This window comes from Macrobrachium nipponense, chromosome 39, assembly GCF_015104395.2.
Source record: "Macrobrachium nipponense isolate FS-2020 chromosome 39, ASM1510439v2, whole genome shotgun sequence".
Classification (NCBI taxonomy): Eukaryota; Metazoa; Arthropoda; class Malacostraca; order Decapoda; family Palaemonidae; genus Macrobrachium; species Macrobrachium nipponense.
Window position 1 is genome coordinate 16,234,607 of NC_061099.1, and position 15,000 is coordinate 16,249,606.

Genomic DNA, 15,000 nt, shown 5'->3' on the forward strand with positions numbered 1-15,000 from the left:
ATAATAAGAAAATTATTCTCTATATATTTAAAGGATGTGAGATGCTACGTCTGATAAAATAGCACGAAAAGGATGTCGTTACTCAAAAAGCAATTTATCTGCAAACAGGTTTCACCATCCGGGAGAATGTCGCTACATAACTTGTCATCGTTCAGTCACTATCCTGAAGAGGAATAACATGTCATGGAATATTACATAACAGTATATCATAACTGCAGACATACATACATCTATCTATCTATCTGTCTAGCTATCTGTGTATGTATATATGCATAATATATATATATATATATATATATATATAATATAATATATTTATATATTATATATGCAAATATATTTATATTATTATATTATAATGATAAATATAGATTTTACCAATAAATATATAATGCCTTATAGACACTAACATGATTATTTTTTTAAATGACAGATCAATTATGCATACCTTATAAGAACTCCTAAATACGATAAAATGTAAAGAAATCTATGGATAGAATGATATATATGTATATATATATAGTATTATATATATATATATATATATATATATATATATATATATATATATATATATATCAATTCAAGCTACAAATGTGATAATTATTCATAACAAAGGATACGTGCTGTCAAACTCTCAAAATTGGCCAACATGTAGACGGGGGTTCCATATCGATTCTAATTACGAAAGCATCCCGATCGAGGGTGATTTGTAAGGTCAGAATCGATATGACTTATAGCGTCTCTGTTGGCTGATTGGATAGCGTCACTGATGTCTGATTTGTCCCGTCCACTTGGACGGTGGTTCGATCCCATGGGGGGACGAAATTATTATCAATTAAAAAATTCCCCCTTCGTTACATATATGAAAATATATCAATTTGGGGGAGGTAAAGTGAATAGATGATAAAGGACATTTGTAGCTTGAATTGATAATAAAATGGATCACGGTTCCCGATGTGATCATATTCATAACAATAAGGCTACGTGCTGTCAAACTCTCAAATTGGCAAAACAGGCAGAAGGGGTTCCAATCGATTCTAATTACGAAAGCATCAGACGAGGGGATTTGTAAGGTCAGAATCGATAGAAATTATACGTCTTTATGTTGGTCTGATTGGATAGCGTACACTGACATGTCCTGATTCGTCCCCGTCACTTGGACGGTGGTGCCGATCCCATGGGGGGGCGAAATTATTATCAATTAAAAAATTCCCTTCGGTACATATATGAAAATATATCATTGGGAGGTAAAGTGATTTAGATATTAAAGGAATTTGTAGGCTTGAATTGATATATAAATGGATCACGGTTCGCTGTGATAATTAATTCATACACAAAAGGCTTAACGTGCTGTCAAACTCTCAAATTGGGCCAACATGGTCAGAAGGGGTTCCATATCGATTCTAATTACGAAAGCTCCAGATGAGGGTGATTTTGGTAAGGTCAGAATCGATATGACTTATAGCGTCTCTGTTGGCTGATTGGATAGCGTCAACTGACTGTCCTGATTTCGTCCCCGTCCCACTTGGAACGGTGGTCGCCATGGGGGGACAAATTATTATCACTTAAAAAATTCCCCCTCTTCGGTACTATATGAAAATATATCATTTGGGAGGTAAAGTGAATAGATATTAAAGGACATTTGTAGCTTGAATTGATATATAAATGGATCACGGTTCGAGTGTGTATAATTATTCATAACAAAAGGCTACGTGCTGTCAAACTCTCAAATTGGCCAACATGGTAGACGGGGTTCCATATCGATTCTAATTACGAAAGCATCCAGATCGAGGGTGATTTGTAAGGTCAGAATCGATATGAACTTATAGCGTCTCTGTTGGCTGATTGGATAGCGTCACTGACTGTCCTGATTTCGTCCCCGTCCACTTGGACGGTGGTTCGATCCATGGGGGGACGAAATTATTATCAATTAAAAAATTCCCCTTCGGTACATATATGAAAATATATCATTTGGGAGGTAAAGTGAATTTAGATATTAAAGGACATTTGTCGCTTGAATTGATATATAAATGGATCACGGTTCGATGTGATAGTTATTCATATATATATAATATATATATATATATATATATATATAGATATAGATATATATATAATATATATAAATAAAAACGATTAGTAAAATTCCTTGGGATTTCCAGCAATCAACGCCCTCCATTCCCAATGAAATACTACCCTAGTCCATAATAATCATTTTGATGGAATTAAGATCTTAGCTGAATCCACATATTTCCGAAAGATATGAAGGCTAAGTAGTGGATGCTGCCAGTGTTAATCTATGCAGATTATTATAATAATACTGATATTGATGCAAACGCTCTAAATTCGCACTGGGACGTGAGGGGAAAAGATAACTAGCACATTTGTCTTTAAGGGAGATATGAGTGGAATTTGGTAAATGGAAGGGATCTATACACGCACAGACACATACACACACCCACATATATGTATAAATAAAGGTATAAGCCACGAAGGAAAGATAAACAACGGGTTGCTGCAAGATCTTTCGACTCAACGTCCTTTACTTAGCAGACCAGTTGAAAGATCTTGGAGCTACTCCGTTGTTTATCTTTCCTTCGTGGCTTATACCTTTTATGCATTTATCACGTTCCATACTTTCGTGATTCAGATATACACATATGTATATGTATAGATGGATAGATAGATAGATAGATAGATATAATTTTCCATTTGATATATACCATTAGCCTTCTTAAATTGGTGTACATTAAATTGTTCATAATTCTCCAATTTCCACATTATTCAAAGAGTAATCTGTATATATAAATGCATGTATGTATGTATGTATGTATGCATGTGTGTGTGCCACAAACTCTTTGAAACGAATTGAGCAATTTTAATCAAAGTTGGTATACATAGGACTTACCATCTAGAAAAGAATACTTGGGGATAAGACATCACTGGTGCCAAAGGGTGCTGTGGGAGGGGTGGTTGGTTGGGAAAGGGTGAAAAGTAAAAATAACCAACAATGACAGATAGTCTAATCCATAGTTTTTGAGGTCACTGAGATAAATAAGGACACTTCCTATTCCCTTCAAGTCTAAGTTCAGCCAAGATAGGGAGGTGGTTGAAAAGGGGTTTAAAGGGGGTGACATGTAAAATTAACTGAAAACGACAGATAGTGGTGTCTAATTTATAGTTTTTTGATGCCACTGGGGTGAATAGGATACTCCTGATGCCTTTTAATTCCATGTTCAGCCCTGATACAAAGGAGGGTGACATGTACAAAAATTGAAAATAACAGATATTAGTGTCTAATCCATAGTTTTCATGGTCACTGAGATGAATAGTGACACTCCTGATTCCCTTCAAGTTCAAGTTTAGCCCTGATAGGAAGGGGTGGGAAGGAGGTGACATGTAAAAATAACCGAAAGTGACATATTTTTGTCTAATCTATGTTTTTGAGGTTGTTAAGATGAATAGCAACACTCCCAATGGCCTTCAAGTCCAAGTTCACCCCCAAAAGGGTTAATGACTTTAAAGTCGTTAACCCAGAACTACCTTACTTTTATGGCCTTCCCAAAACTCACAAAGATAATCTTCCATTTAGACCCATCTTCTCATGTACCGGAGCTTTCAATTATAAAATTTTCTAACAGGTTAGGTGGCCTCCTTTCCCCTTTCTCAGGCACTTTTTCTCACAGTCACATTAACCATTCCGAAGATTTTTGTCACAAATTCAGAGAAGCAACTACACCACTTAACAACATAAAACTTTTAAGCCTTGATTTAGATTCCTTATTCACAAACGTCAAACGCACCAGTATAGGACGTTCTAAAGTTTTTGTGGGAGAAATTAGCCCCGTATTCAGATCATTTCCCACTAACCCTTATAAGCAAAAATTTGGGTGTAGCATGGGTAGCCCTTTAAGTCCTGTTTTTTAGCCAATCTATTCATGGAATACTTTGAAACTATAATAATAAATGCAATAAAACCCAAAGACATGCTGTGGATGAGATATGTAGATGATATTCTAACATTTTGGGATAATAGGTGGGACAATTTCAACAAATTCCTTTCAAAATTAAATGCGTTAGTTCCTAGTTCCCAGCATCAAATGTAAAGTTGAATGGGAAACAGACAACAAAATTAATTTTCTTGATGTTTTAAAAATTAAGTAGAGACATGACGGAATACAAATTTACTATATACAGAAAACCAACATTCTCACTCTCATACATTCACTACTTTAGTTATCATGACATTTCTATCAAGGTAGGCATAGCCAGCAATCTATTCTTGAGAGCCTTACGAATTTGTTCCCCAGATTACCTGGAAAAGGAATTTGACCTAATTCGTAAGCAGCTTTCATCTTAAAGGTACCCTTATCATATAACTGAGAAAGCGATAAAGCAAACGTAATTATCTACTGCCCCCTCAAGACAAGACCAGAGAGACACCCAACAATAACATAAAAATCCCATACCTAGACAGGATTAAGATGGTGACACAGACTCACCGAAAATCTAACCCTTTTGCCTTTTACTTACCCAAATACCTTAGCCACATCCCTGATTAACGTCCAACAAAAGCCAATCCCCAAGACTGTGGCCAATCTTATATCGGCTTTACAGGATAAATCACTTCCCCAGAGATCAATGCAATATAAACGGTCAGTTAGGTATGGATAACAGAGCTCAGCTATTTTTAACCATATTAATAACCAAAACCACTATAAACTGGAATTTGTCAAGTATAATTTATAACAACAAATGTCGGTACAGAAGCCAGATGGTGGAGTCCGCCTTCATTAACCTGGGATTCAGGTATCATAGATAAAATCTTTCTTCAACCGACGCTTAAGAAGATTAAAGAGAAATTATCAACCGGGGTGACCTACTTAAATGGCTTACCTGTGGATGGATCTCTTGGTATAAATACCGTCTTTTCTGTAGCTTTTCTCATTCATTATCTATGTGAAGAGAGAGAGAGACAGCAGTCTATTAAATATAGTACTTACTTTCTATATTTTGGTGTTTTTATGGGTTCCTTATAGATATATATATATATATATATATATATATATATATATATATATATATATATATATATATATATATCTTTGGGATACTTTTAAATTTAGAGAATTGTGAAAAATTTAGAGTATGCCAATGTAAGAAAACTGAGAGTATGCATATCATTTGGAGTAAAGTTTTAAACATCATTTCAAAGTAGAAAGACCCCGTGATAATGTGTTAATGAAGAATGGTAAAAAATTTGTTGTTGGGAATAAACGATTAAAATTGAAAAGGAGTCAGAAACAGAAATAAAGAGAGAAAAAGAAGTTTAAAATAATAGACGAAAGTCAAATACGCTAGAGAATTTTGGGCTACGTTTTTTTTTTTTTTTTTTTTTGTTTTTTTTTTTTTTTTTTTTTTTTATGAAAGTAACCCTATTTCTTCGGTCTTCAATAATCATTTGTGAAAAAAATATTGTAGGATAAGTGAATTTCTTCGGAGACAAGTAAACAGTAAATACGACAGAGAAAAGATAATGGGCTCTTTAAAGAAGATGAATGAGTGACACTGTAAACATACGTTTGTTTGACAACACGTTAATTTTTTTTTTCATAATGAGGCCATGAATGACAAAGATAAGTTATGAATTTTTGAACATTTTACCAAAATGAGGTTCGACATTGAAAATGCCGGTATATTTGTACTAGAATCAAAATTATTTTGTGTACATATTCCTGTTGAATTCATGTTTTTGTACTTAGAATTGAAATAATCTTGATCAACATGATGCTTAGTCGTAATGATAACAATAATAATAAAGATTTGCCATTTACCAAATATTAAGAAAGGAAATTGAGGTTAAATCTGATTGACAGGATTATCAGCAATTATTCTTTTTTTCATCATGGCGCGCCCACGCGCACACACACACACACACGCACACACGCAGGTAATGAATCAAGTGCTAAACGTGAATATTAATTAACATCCTCAGTCTAAACTTGGAATGAACTCCATTGAGGGCTAGAAAATTTTTCTAAGTGGTACTTATAGAGTGTAATTTATGCTTTACCTGACCTTATTGTTCGCAAGCTATATTAGTTATCCTACATTGATTTCAAATAGGTTGAAGTTGGTAAATCCTACTTGACAAACCTAGATTCTTGAAATGCTCGGAGTTTTATCTTGGCTACAACCTAAATGTGGAATAGTCTCTCTAGTGCAGTTGTGGAATCTTCTGGCCTCCAGATTTAGTACAATGGAGGAGCAAATTCGTTCTCGCTCTCTGCTTAGGTTTCCTGAATGTCAGATGTCTCGGTTTTATTTTCTATCCTCATATTTATTTATTTATTACCTTTTCCTATAACATGTCTCTTTCTGCAGACTGAGTCTCATTTAAAACCTGTATGGGTTTCTAGTCTGTTGACTATGTCCATAAGGGTTTTCAGCTCAAGATCTAAAGAAGAAAAGAACCTCACTAGCAGCGAGATCAAACCAGAGTGATTATACATCTGGGAGCGAATTATTCAATTTCAGATTTCACTATCTGGTTACTGGTGACGTTGATATTAATTCTAACTGATTAATCTTGAGCCTCAAGTCTCTATACGTGAAAATTAATATTAAAAAACCCTGCACCAATCATATTTTCCATTACAAGCTATCTCACTGAACTAGGCATATGCAGGTTATTGCAATTAAGTAAGATTCATAATGTTTATTGGTGAGCGTTATTCATGTAGGATTAAGGAAACACGCAACATCATTTAATTAGGATATATTAGTGTAAAATGTAGGTTGTAAGATTGCTCTCATTATGGAAGAATATTACGCGATGGAATAGGACTGAAAGGGAATATCTTACAAAGCTTTAAAGATATGCGTTTGTTTGATTGTTTTGAAATATGTTTTAAAAAAGTTATATAACTGTATTTTTAGTATCTTTGAATATATATATATATATATATATATATATATATATATATATATATATCTATATATATATATAGGACGTGTGTATGTGTATATATATATGTGTGTGTGTATGTATCTATCTATCTATCTATATATATATATAGTTTATATATATATATATATATATATATATATATATATATATATATATAGTATATATTTATATATATTCAAAGATACTAGAAATGCAGTTAATATAACTTTTAATATAACATATTTCACAGCACACGCGCACACACACACACACACACACACACACATAAATTAATTGTCTTGCTTCAGTAAAAAAATAAAACGAACATCACATACAAACTACAAATTAAAAATTACGAAAAAACTAAAACAAAACGCAAAAATATACAAAAACAGAAATAGCAATAAAAATAATATGAAAGGTAAACAAACTACACTCAAAAATAAAATGGCTAACGACCCACTTTGTGTACCTACTATGAAACTATATGATAGCTAGTTGAATACCGGACGAGTTGTTGTTCAATTCCGGTTTCATTTTCTTAATAAACAGCGACTCTGAAATTAAAAGGTCCAGTCTATTTGAGCAAAAAGACAGTACTCTAAAATCTAGGTGAGTGAAAGGATGGTCCTGTGCTAAACTGTGTTCCCTTATGGCAGAAAAAGGAGGTTTAGAAAGAGGAAACCTAGTTCTAACGGAAAGACCTCTGTGTTCCAAGATTCTGTGTCTAAGCCAGCGGGAACTGGATCCCACGTATCGCAGACCACACTGCGAACAAGTAAACAAGTAAACGACACTCGAATTAAGGTCCCAGGAAGAGCAGGCTTCTCCCTCAAAAGTGATCCTACAGTAAAGGGTTAGTAAAAACAAATCTGAAACTAACTTGAGGAAAACTATGCTTAAGTATTTCTTGTAACTTTTTTCGTACCAAGTAGCTACTATGACCAAGGGAAGGCAATTTAATATACTTTACATCTTTACTAGCAGTACTGACACCGGTCTGGGACAAAATTTCTCATCTAGAAAATTTTTCAGAACTTTGTAAAAGACAAATACGGGATAAGAATTTTCAGAAAAATATTCTGGAGGAAGACCATGTCTTGATGAAATAAATTAAAATCACAACAGACATTGTAAGCTCTATTTATCATGGTACGTATTGAATTAATTTTACAACTTTGGTGAAAAACTAAGATAATTCAATCCCAAGCCAGTAAAAGTACTTTTCCTATAAACGGAAGTCTCAAATTTACCTCTATTTCTGTGTACCTGAACATCTAAAAAATTGACAACATATTATCCTGTTCTGTCTCACAAGTAAAAGAAATATTAGGATGACGAGAATTAAAATATTCAAAAAATAAATCCACGTGTGAACGTTCCTTAAACACAAGGAAAGTGTCATCCACGTACCTACGGTAATACAAGGGTTTGAAGCAACAGGCATTCAGACATCCAAATCTTTTCCCAATAACCCATGAACAATCTTCATATACAGGTCCAAGGGAATTTCCCATAGCAACTCCATCTATTTGATTATATAATAATTTACCATCAAAAGTAAAAATGCCATCAGTTGTGGCCAATTGTAATAATTTTCGCAAATCTACTTTACTAAGTCCAAAATTTGTTATGTGGTTTTCACATATATTATTAAGAATAATGTCAGTTGTTTCTTTTAATGGGATATTTGTGAAAAGAGAGGTTTACATCAAAACTAGCCATTACAACATCTTGGTTAAAAATCGAAAGAACACAATTCTTTGACAAACTTGGAAGAATTTGGGACATTGAACTCACTAAAAGTTAGAGGTTTTAAAACTGGAACCAGAAACTTTGACAAGTAATAGCAAAAGGTGCCAATTGAGGATATAATGGGTCTTAATGGGTTTCCTATTTTATGAACCTTAGGTAGACCATACATGTAACCGGGCTTTGACCCTGAAGCAAATAAATTACTATAGGTAACTTCCCCAATCTTATCTCTCAAACTTCTTAACAACCTATTTAATTTGTCTTCTAATTTCAAAATGTGACTCGCAATATCTACATTTAACATCCTAAATTTTGTATTGTCAGAGAGTATTTCATTCATTTTATCTAAATAATCAGACCTATTCATCAATACAACACCCCTACCTTTATCTGGCTTTGTAATAACAATACTATCATCGTTCTTAAGATTACGTAAAATATTGATTCTGTCTTTATTTAACTGATTGTCACCCTCCTTGCTACGATTAAAATTTTGAAAGGTTTCATTCGCAATTACAGAAATTTTGTTAAAAATAGAAATAAGGGTTTCACTACCACAAATGTCACAGTTTCTTAAAGTTGAACACAGTTTTTCAAAAAAAAACTTAAAAGTACTTAAAGAAATTGAATTTCATGGGAGTCAAGGCAAACTCAAGACCAAGAGAAAGAACATCATTCTCCTCTTTTGTTAAATTTCTGTTAGAAAGATTAAAAATTACTTTACTACTATCTATTTTCTTACTAACGTCCACACCTAGATTTCTCAACTTTCTGCTGTGTGTAAGCCTAACATCTGTCAATTTCTTATCAACATTTGAATCCAAAATAGAAGACAGGCAATTGTAGTCCAGAAAAGAAAGATTATTCCTTAAATCCCTATTTAATGAAGACACTTCCGTAAAAATTACCTCTTGCTTGCGTTTTTGCGCTTTAACTTCAAAGTCTAATAATCTAAACTGCCATGAGAGATATGTACTCGTGTTACGAAAATCTCTGGAATAAACCTTAAATTTAATGAAATTGGGAATAACACGGAAATCCTTGCATGTGTTCAGAAATCGTATGTCCTCCTCAATCTTCTTGGATCTATAGCGTACCTTCTCAGTCCGTCTAAACAACTGTAGCGTTGAGCGGCCATAACGTCTCAAAAATAGTCTCAGTAATTGGGCGGCTACTGGAAATCTTAGCTTGATGATAAATAACAGTGCCAAGACCAGGAAGAACATTCTTTATTAAACGAGCTTTCGAGGTTTAAAACCTCATCTTCAGGTATGAAACTATATGATAGCTAGTTGAATACGGACGAGTTGTGATGTAAAAGTTAAACGAGTTGTTAGATATTTTACAAACTGATAGTTTTGTACTGCGATTTCTAGTACCTGAATATTATCCCATAAGTACTACTGTTTGTTGTGAACAATGTTTATTTGCATACTTAAGTAGTTGTTGCCTTTTTTTATTGTTATTGTGACCTCATGTTGCTTCCTTGTATAAGTTGTTTTCTTAAAATTGTTTAGTACCCCTGAAGCTGACTTTGAATAATATATATATATATATATATATATAGATATATATATATATATATATAAAACACGTATATATATATGTATATGTAAGCAGATAAGTTCACATATTAATTTTGTTTTCTTACATGCTACTCCTGAATTCAAAGATTTAAATTGTAAGATTTCCGTTCAGAAGTCTTAGATAGTTATTTTTTCACAAAAATAAATAACATAAATTAGAGAAAGTAGGTATATTTTTCATAGATAAATTCGATAAAGTACATAAATTTTCACAGATAGATCTGGTAAATTAGGAAAATGTATGAATTATAAAATTTTTTTCACAAAGGTAAATCAGATAAAGTAGATAATTTTTTCCACTAAGAAAAATAAGCCAACCTAGATAAGTTAGGTCATTTTTCACGAAGATAAATGGGATAATTTGATCAATTTCTCACAAAGATAAAATAAAAAGAAATGTTCACAGTCATAAATCAGACAAGACGACAAATTTTTTCACAATGAAATACTAGATGATAAATCCCAACGTCAAATAACATATCAGCTTTAGTGACATAGATCCAGCTCCAGTCATATTATTTAATCAATAGCATCTGCATCGAAAGGGTGTACTTTCGTAGCAAGATAAATAAAGGAGAGAGAGAGAGAGAGAGAGAGAGAGAGAGAGAGAGAGAGAGAGAGAGAGAGAGAGAGAGAGAGAGAAGAGAGAGAGAGAGAGAGATAGTATTATATTACACAAATACGCATGTAGTAAATGTTTATATATTCACAGAGGGGAGGATTTTATTTGTTATTTTTTTGAAGTTTCTTCATCCTAACTAGAATTGATCATATCTAAAATTCATAACATTTTGATTGGTAAATAACCTACCTTGATGGTCAAACGAGGAATCAAGCTAGGTAACTTAAGTTATATCTATATACTTATATATATTTGTGTGTGTGTGTGTGAGAGAGAGAGAGATAAGATAGTCAAACGACAAGAAGAGACATACTGCAGAGACCAAACCAAGAGAGATGGAGAAAGGAAGGTAGTGGAAGTTCTTATGTCTCAAAACAATGCCGGGAATCTCAGCATACTCTTGGCTGGCTTGCATCGCATTCAACGAACGGCTCCCCCGTCCTCTCTCTCTCTCTCTCTCTCTCTCTCTCTCTCGTCTCTCTCTCTCTCTCTCTCTCTCCCCCCCGTGCTACCCCCTCCCCATACCCTCCCCCATCTCTTCTGCCCTCGGGGCTAAAGGGCGGAATGAAGTAGGTGGATGAGAAGGAAAGAAACACTGCAATTATAGCAAATATGTTGAAATCATTTGATGTAATTTTGCCCAGAAATTTTATATTTCTCCCAAAATTATCGCTTCGGGAAATTCTTTAGATAATGTGCACCTGTTACTGGAGATATTCTGCCAAAAGACACATAAAAAAACTTAAAACATTCCTAATTTATTTTAGGAAACAAAACTTTATTTTGGTTTAAAGAAAAATAAATTACGTTATGGAATTTTGTTGTAGCGAAACGATATCCGATACTCGAAAGTGTCCAATGCGCAAAGATTTTTATGTTATGTTACAATGTTTATAGAAATACCACTTTAATAAAATTAAGGCTCATTGGAAATAATAAGGTGGTGACTGATTGCTTCGACGTAGAATAGAGGTAAAACATAGCCAATGTCTTTGAAGCATAACGAAATTGCGCTGGAAAAGATTGAAAATATAGTTAGAATTTCGTATACTATGCATTCTGCATCCATGAAGTAGCTTAATGTTTTACAATGAAATTGCAGAGAGAGAGAGAGAGAGAGAGAGAGAGAGAGAGAAATAAATTTCGGGTGCCCTCTTAGGAAACATTAGAATTAGCACCCGTCAATGGAGGAGCATTTCAGATCCACATCAGGTGCCAAGAACTTAGATCCTCTCTCTTTACTTCTCTTTTAAGTCTATCTGAAACAATAAATCACCAGAGATCTTACTTTTCAGGTGTATTTTTGTTTGTATGAGCATCTGAGAGAGAGAGAGAGAGAGAGAGAGAAAGCATTATAATTTTTTTCCTAAATTAGAGCTCGGTTAATACCAACATTTCTACATTCGTGCAGCTCAGCCTGTCTTCTGAATCCTGGAGCGCACACACCTTAGAGTTTTTCGTCATCTTTCTTATACGAATCCATTAGCTTTACTTCGAGTTTTTTTTTTTGTTTTTTTCACTTGAAAAATGACTTACAGTTTCGTTCCCTAATGCTCAAGTTGTAGAAAATGAATTTGTGTTTCTCTCGGTTTTTAAAAGCACATCAACACCAGACCGTAGAAGAGTGGCCTCCAGAAGTTCTGAGGTTCAGAAGTTCAAAGATTCATGTTTTTTAATAACTGATCTCTTTCTGTATTTCGCTGTATCTTCTGTTGCCTCTTTCGAATGAACGCCATGTTCTTTACAATATTGAATTTCAAGTCAGTGGACCCTGTGGTTGGCTTGTGCATATGAATAGAGTTCATCTTCTGAATATTAATAATAATATAATAATAATAATAATAAAATAATAAATAATAAAAAATATAATGTAAAGAGTCCACAATAATACAAAGTGTTAAAAGTCCGTGTATAATTATTAAGACTTTACAGAAAGCTTTCGAACCCTTCCCTGGGTTCATCTTCAGTCCAAAATGAACGATTTTGGGCTGAAGATGAACCCAGGGAAGGGTTCGAAAGCTTTCTGTAAAGTCTTAATAATTATACACGGACTTTTAACACTTTGTATTATTGTGGACCCTTTACAACATTATATATACTCTCGCGATAGAGAGGTTTTCCCTAATAATAATAATAATAATAATAATAATAATAATAATAATAATAATATAATAATAATAATAATAATATGCCAGTGGAAATTGTACCCATCATCATAGGGACACTAGGCCCGATCCCAAGATCCCTGAAAAGAAACTAGAAACATTAGATGCTGAAGTAACTCCAGGACTCATGCAGAAGAGTGTGCTCCTAGAAACAGCGTACATAGTAAGAAAAGTGATGGATTCCTAAGGAGGCAGGTTGCAACCCGGAACCTCACACTATAAAACCACCCAATCGAATGAGAAGACTGTGATAAAAAAAATAATAATGACAATGCTGGCAAGATTTGTCTCGCAAACCATTAACCACGAGGACATAATTCAAATGAATTTAAAATTTCACTACCCAGCCAGAATCCAAAAGTATGGTTCCCAACCCCCAAAAAATCCCATGTGGTCTTCTGGCATTCGTCTTGGGGATCAACAGGTAGCTATTTTAACGGCGGAAGTGGGAGGGTTAGGTAACGCCCCATTTTTTCCAATCTAGGTTGGTGGGTTGTGAAGTTTTATTTCAGAGATTTGAAACGTTTCTTGTTTCTTTTTCTTTCTTTTGTGCATATTTTCTTGATGAAAGTGTGTCTGCAATACAGTTAACTTGTCATCAACGCATGCTGGCAACTTGTCGCACATCACAGACATGTTCAATACATGTTGCCAATATAGTGGTTGTCCTTACCATTTTTCTTTCCTTATCGACATGTGATGTGTTTAGAATGCAATAAGACATGTCGTAAACAGTAGTGTCAACTTGTCACACACACATTACAAACAAGTTGAAAAGAAGTTAACGACCTATAGATAACCATAAGCAGTGCACGATACAATTACCCAGGATTGCCAAAGATTCGTTCTCCACGTTCGGTTATTGACTTGTTTTCAATTTGTTTGTGATATGTAAGTGATAAGTTGCCGAATTGTGTTTACGACATGCATTACTGTAGTGTAGATGCAACCTTAATCGAACACGCGTGTTGATGACATATTTTGTTGTCGTGTGGACGTATGTTTAATTGCCTGCAGCATTTAATAAATAGAAAACCTGAACTGTTCATTATATGCTAAGTGCAATGATATCATTGGACAATGACAAATTGATGACAATGATGTTAATATCCAGTCATCATCGCCATTCTTCATGTCAAATTGACATGTTACTCGTTCATGCCAGGAAATATACCGCTGTCCACATGCAAAGCGCCATATGTTTACTTGTCTGTAACCAATTTATGACCCATGATTTTATCCTTTGGAGAATTAATCTCTCCTGCATTTATCTGACAGGGAATTTGTCAACAGATGAGTGACATAACACAGAGTCAAGAGAGGTACCCAAGACTCTTCAGTTGCATTCTTATCAGTTGAATTGACGATATAAATTAGGCTGTCATGCCAAGCATTGGGGAACTTTCGGCCATTTGGTGCTTATGACAATGAAAAGAGGGAGTTGGAGTGGTTGGACAGTAAGGTAAAGAGATCCAATGACTTAATGGGATGAAGTACGAAGACCTGCCGGTGGAACTGGGAGAAAACCCCACTATTGTATTGAGAGGTTAAAGGTGTTGGACAGCAAGTTTGAAGAATAGAAACGGGAATGGAGGTAAAGTAAAAGGCTAAACAGGTATAAAAACCGTTTACTATTGCCTACAGTGAACACCGTGAGGTGCACTGACGGCACTGCCTTTCAAGTGGCTTGTCAGTGGAAGATGACGGTACTTCTTAAACTGCCCTAACTCAACCTTGCCAATCAGAGTAAACGTAAATCCGGCGACGTACAGCTGGGATTAGCTGCCATTATTGAGTCTGAGATGCCATGAAATCTCCACAGCAGCTGCGGCAGAGGCAGCTGGAAGCTGAAGAATTGGGGGAGATGAGATTATAAATCTCGTTGCGAAATAACAAGCACTGCAGGATCGTAATGACCTG

The 15,000-nt window shown here is 34.3% G+C and overlaps 1 long non-coding RNA gene across 3 annotated transcripts in view; it reads left to right on the forward strand.

Annotated features, from left to right (window-relative positions):
- LOC135210154 (uncharacterized) overlaps positions 1–15,000 on the forward strand; it is a 331,532-nt gene that overhangs the window by 221,085 nt on the left and 95,447 nt on the right. The gene's annotated exons all lie outside the window — the stretch shown is intronic.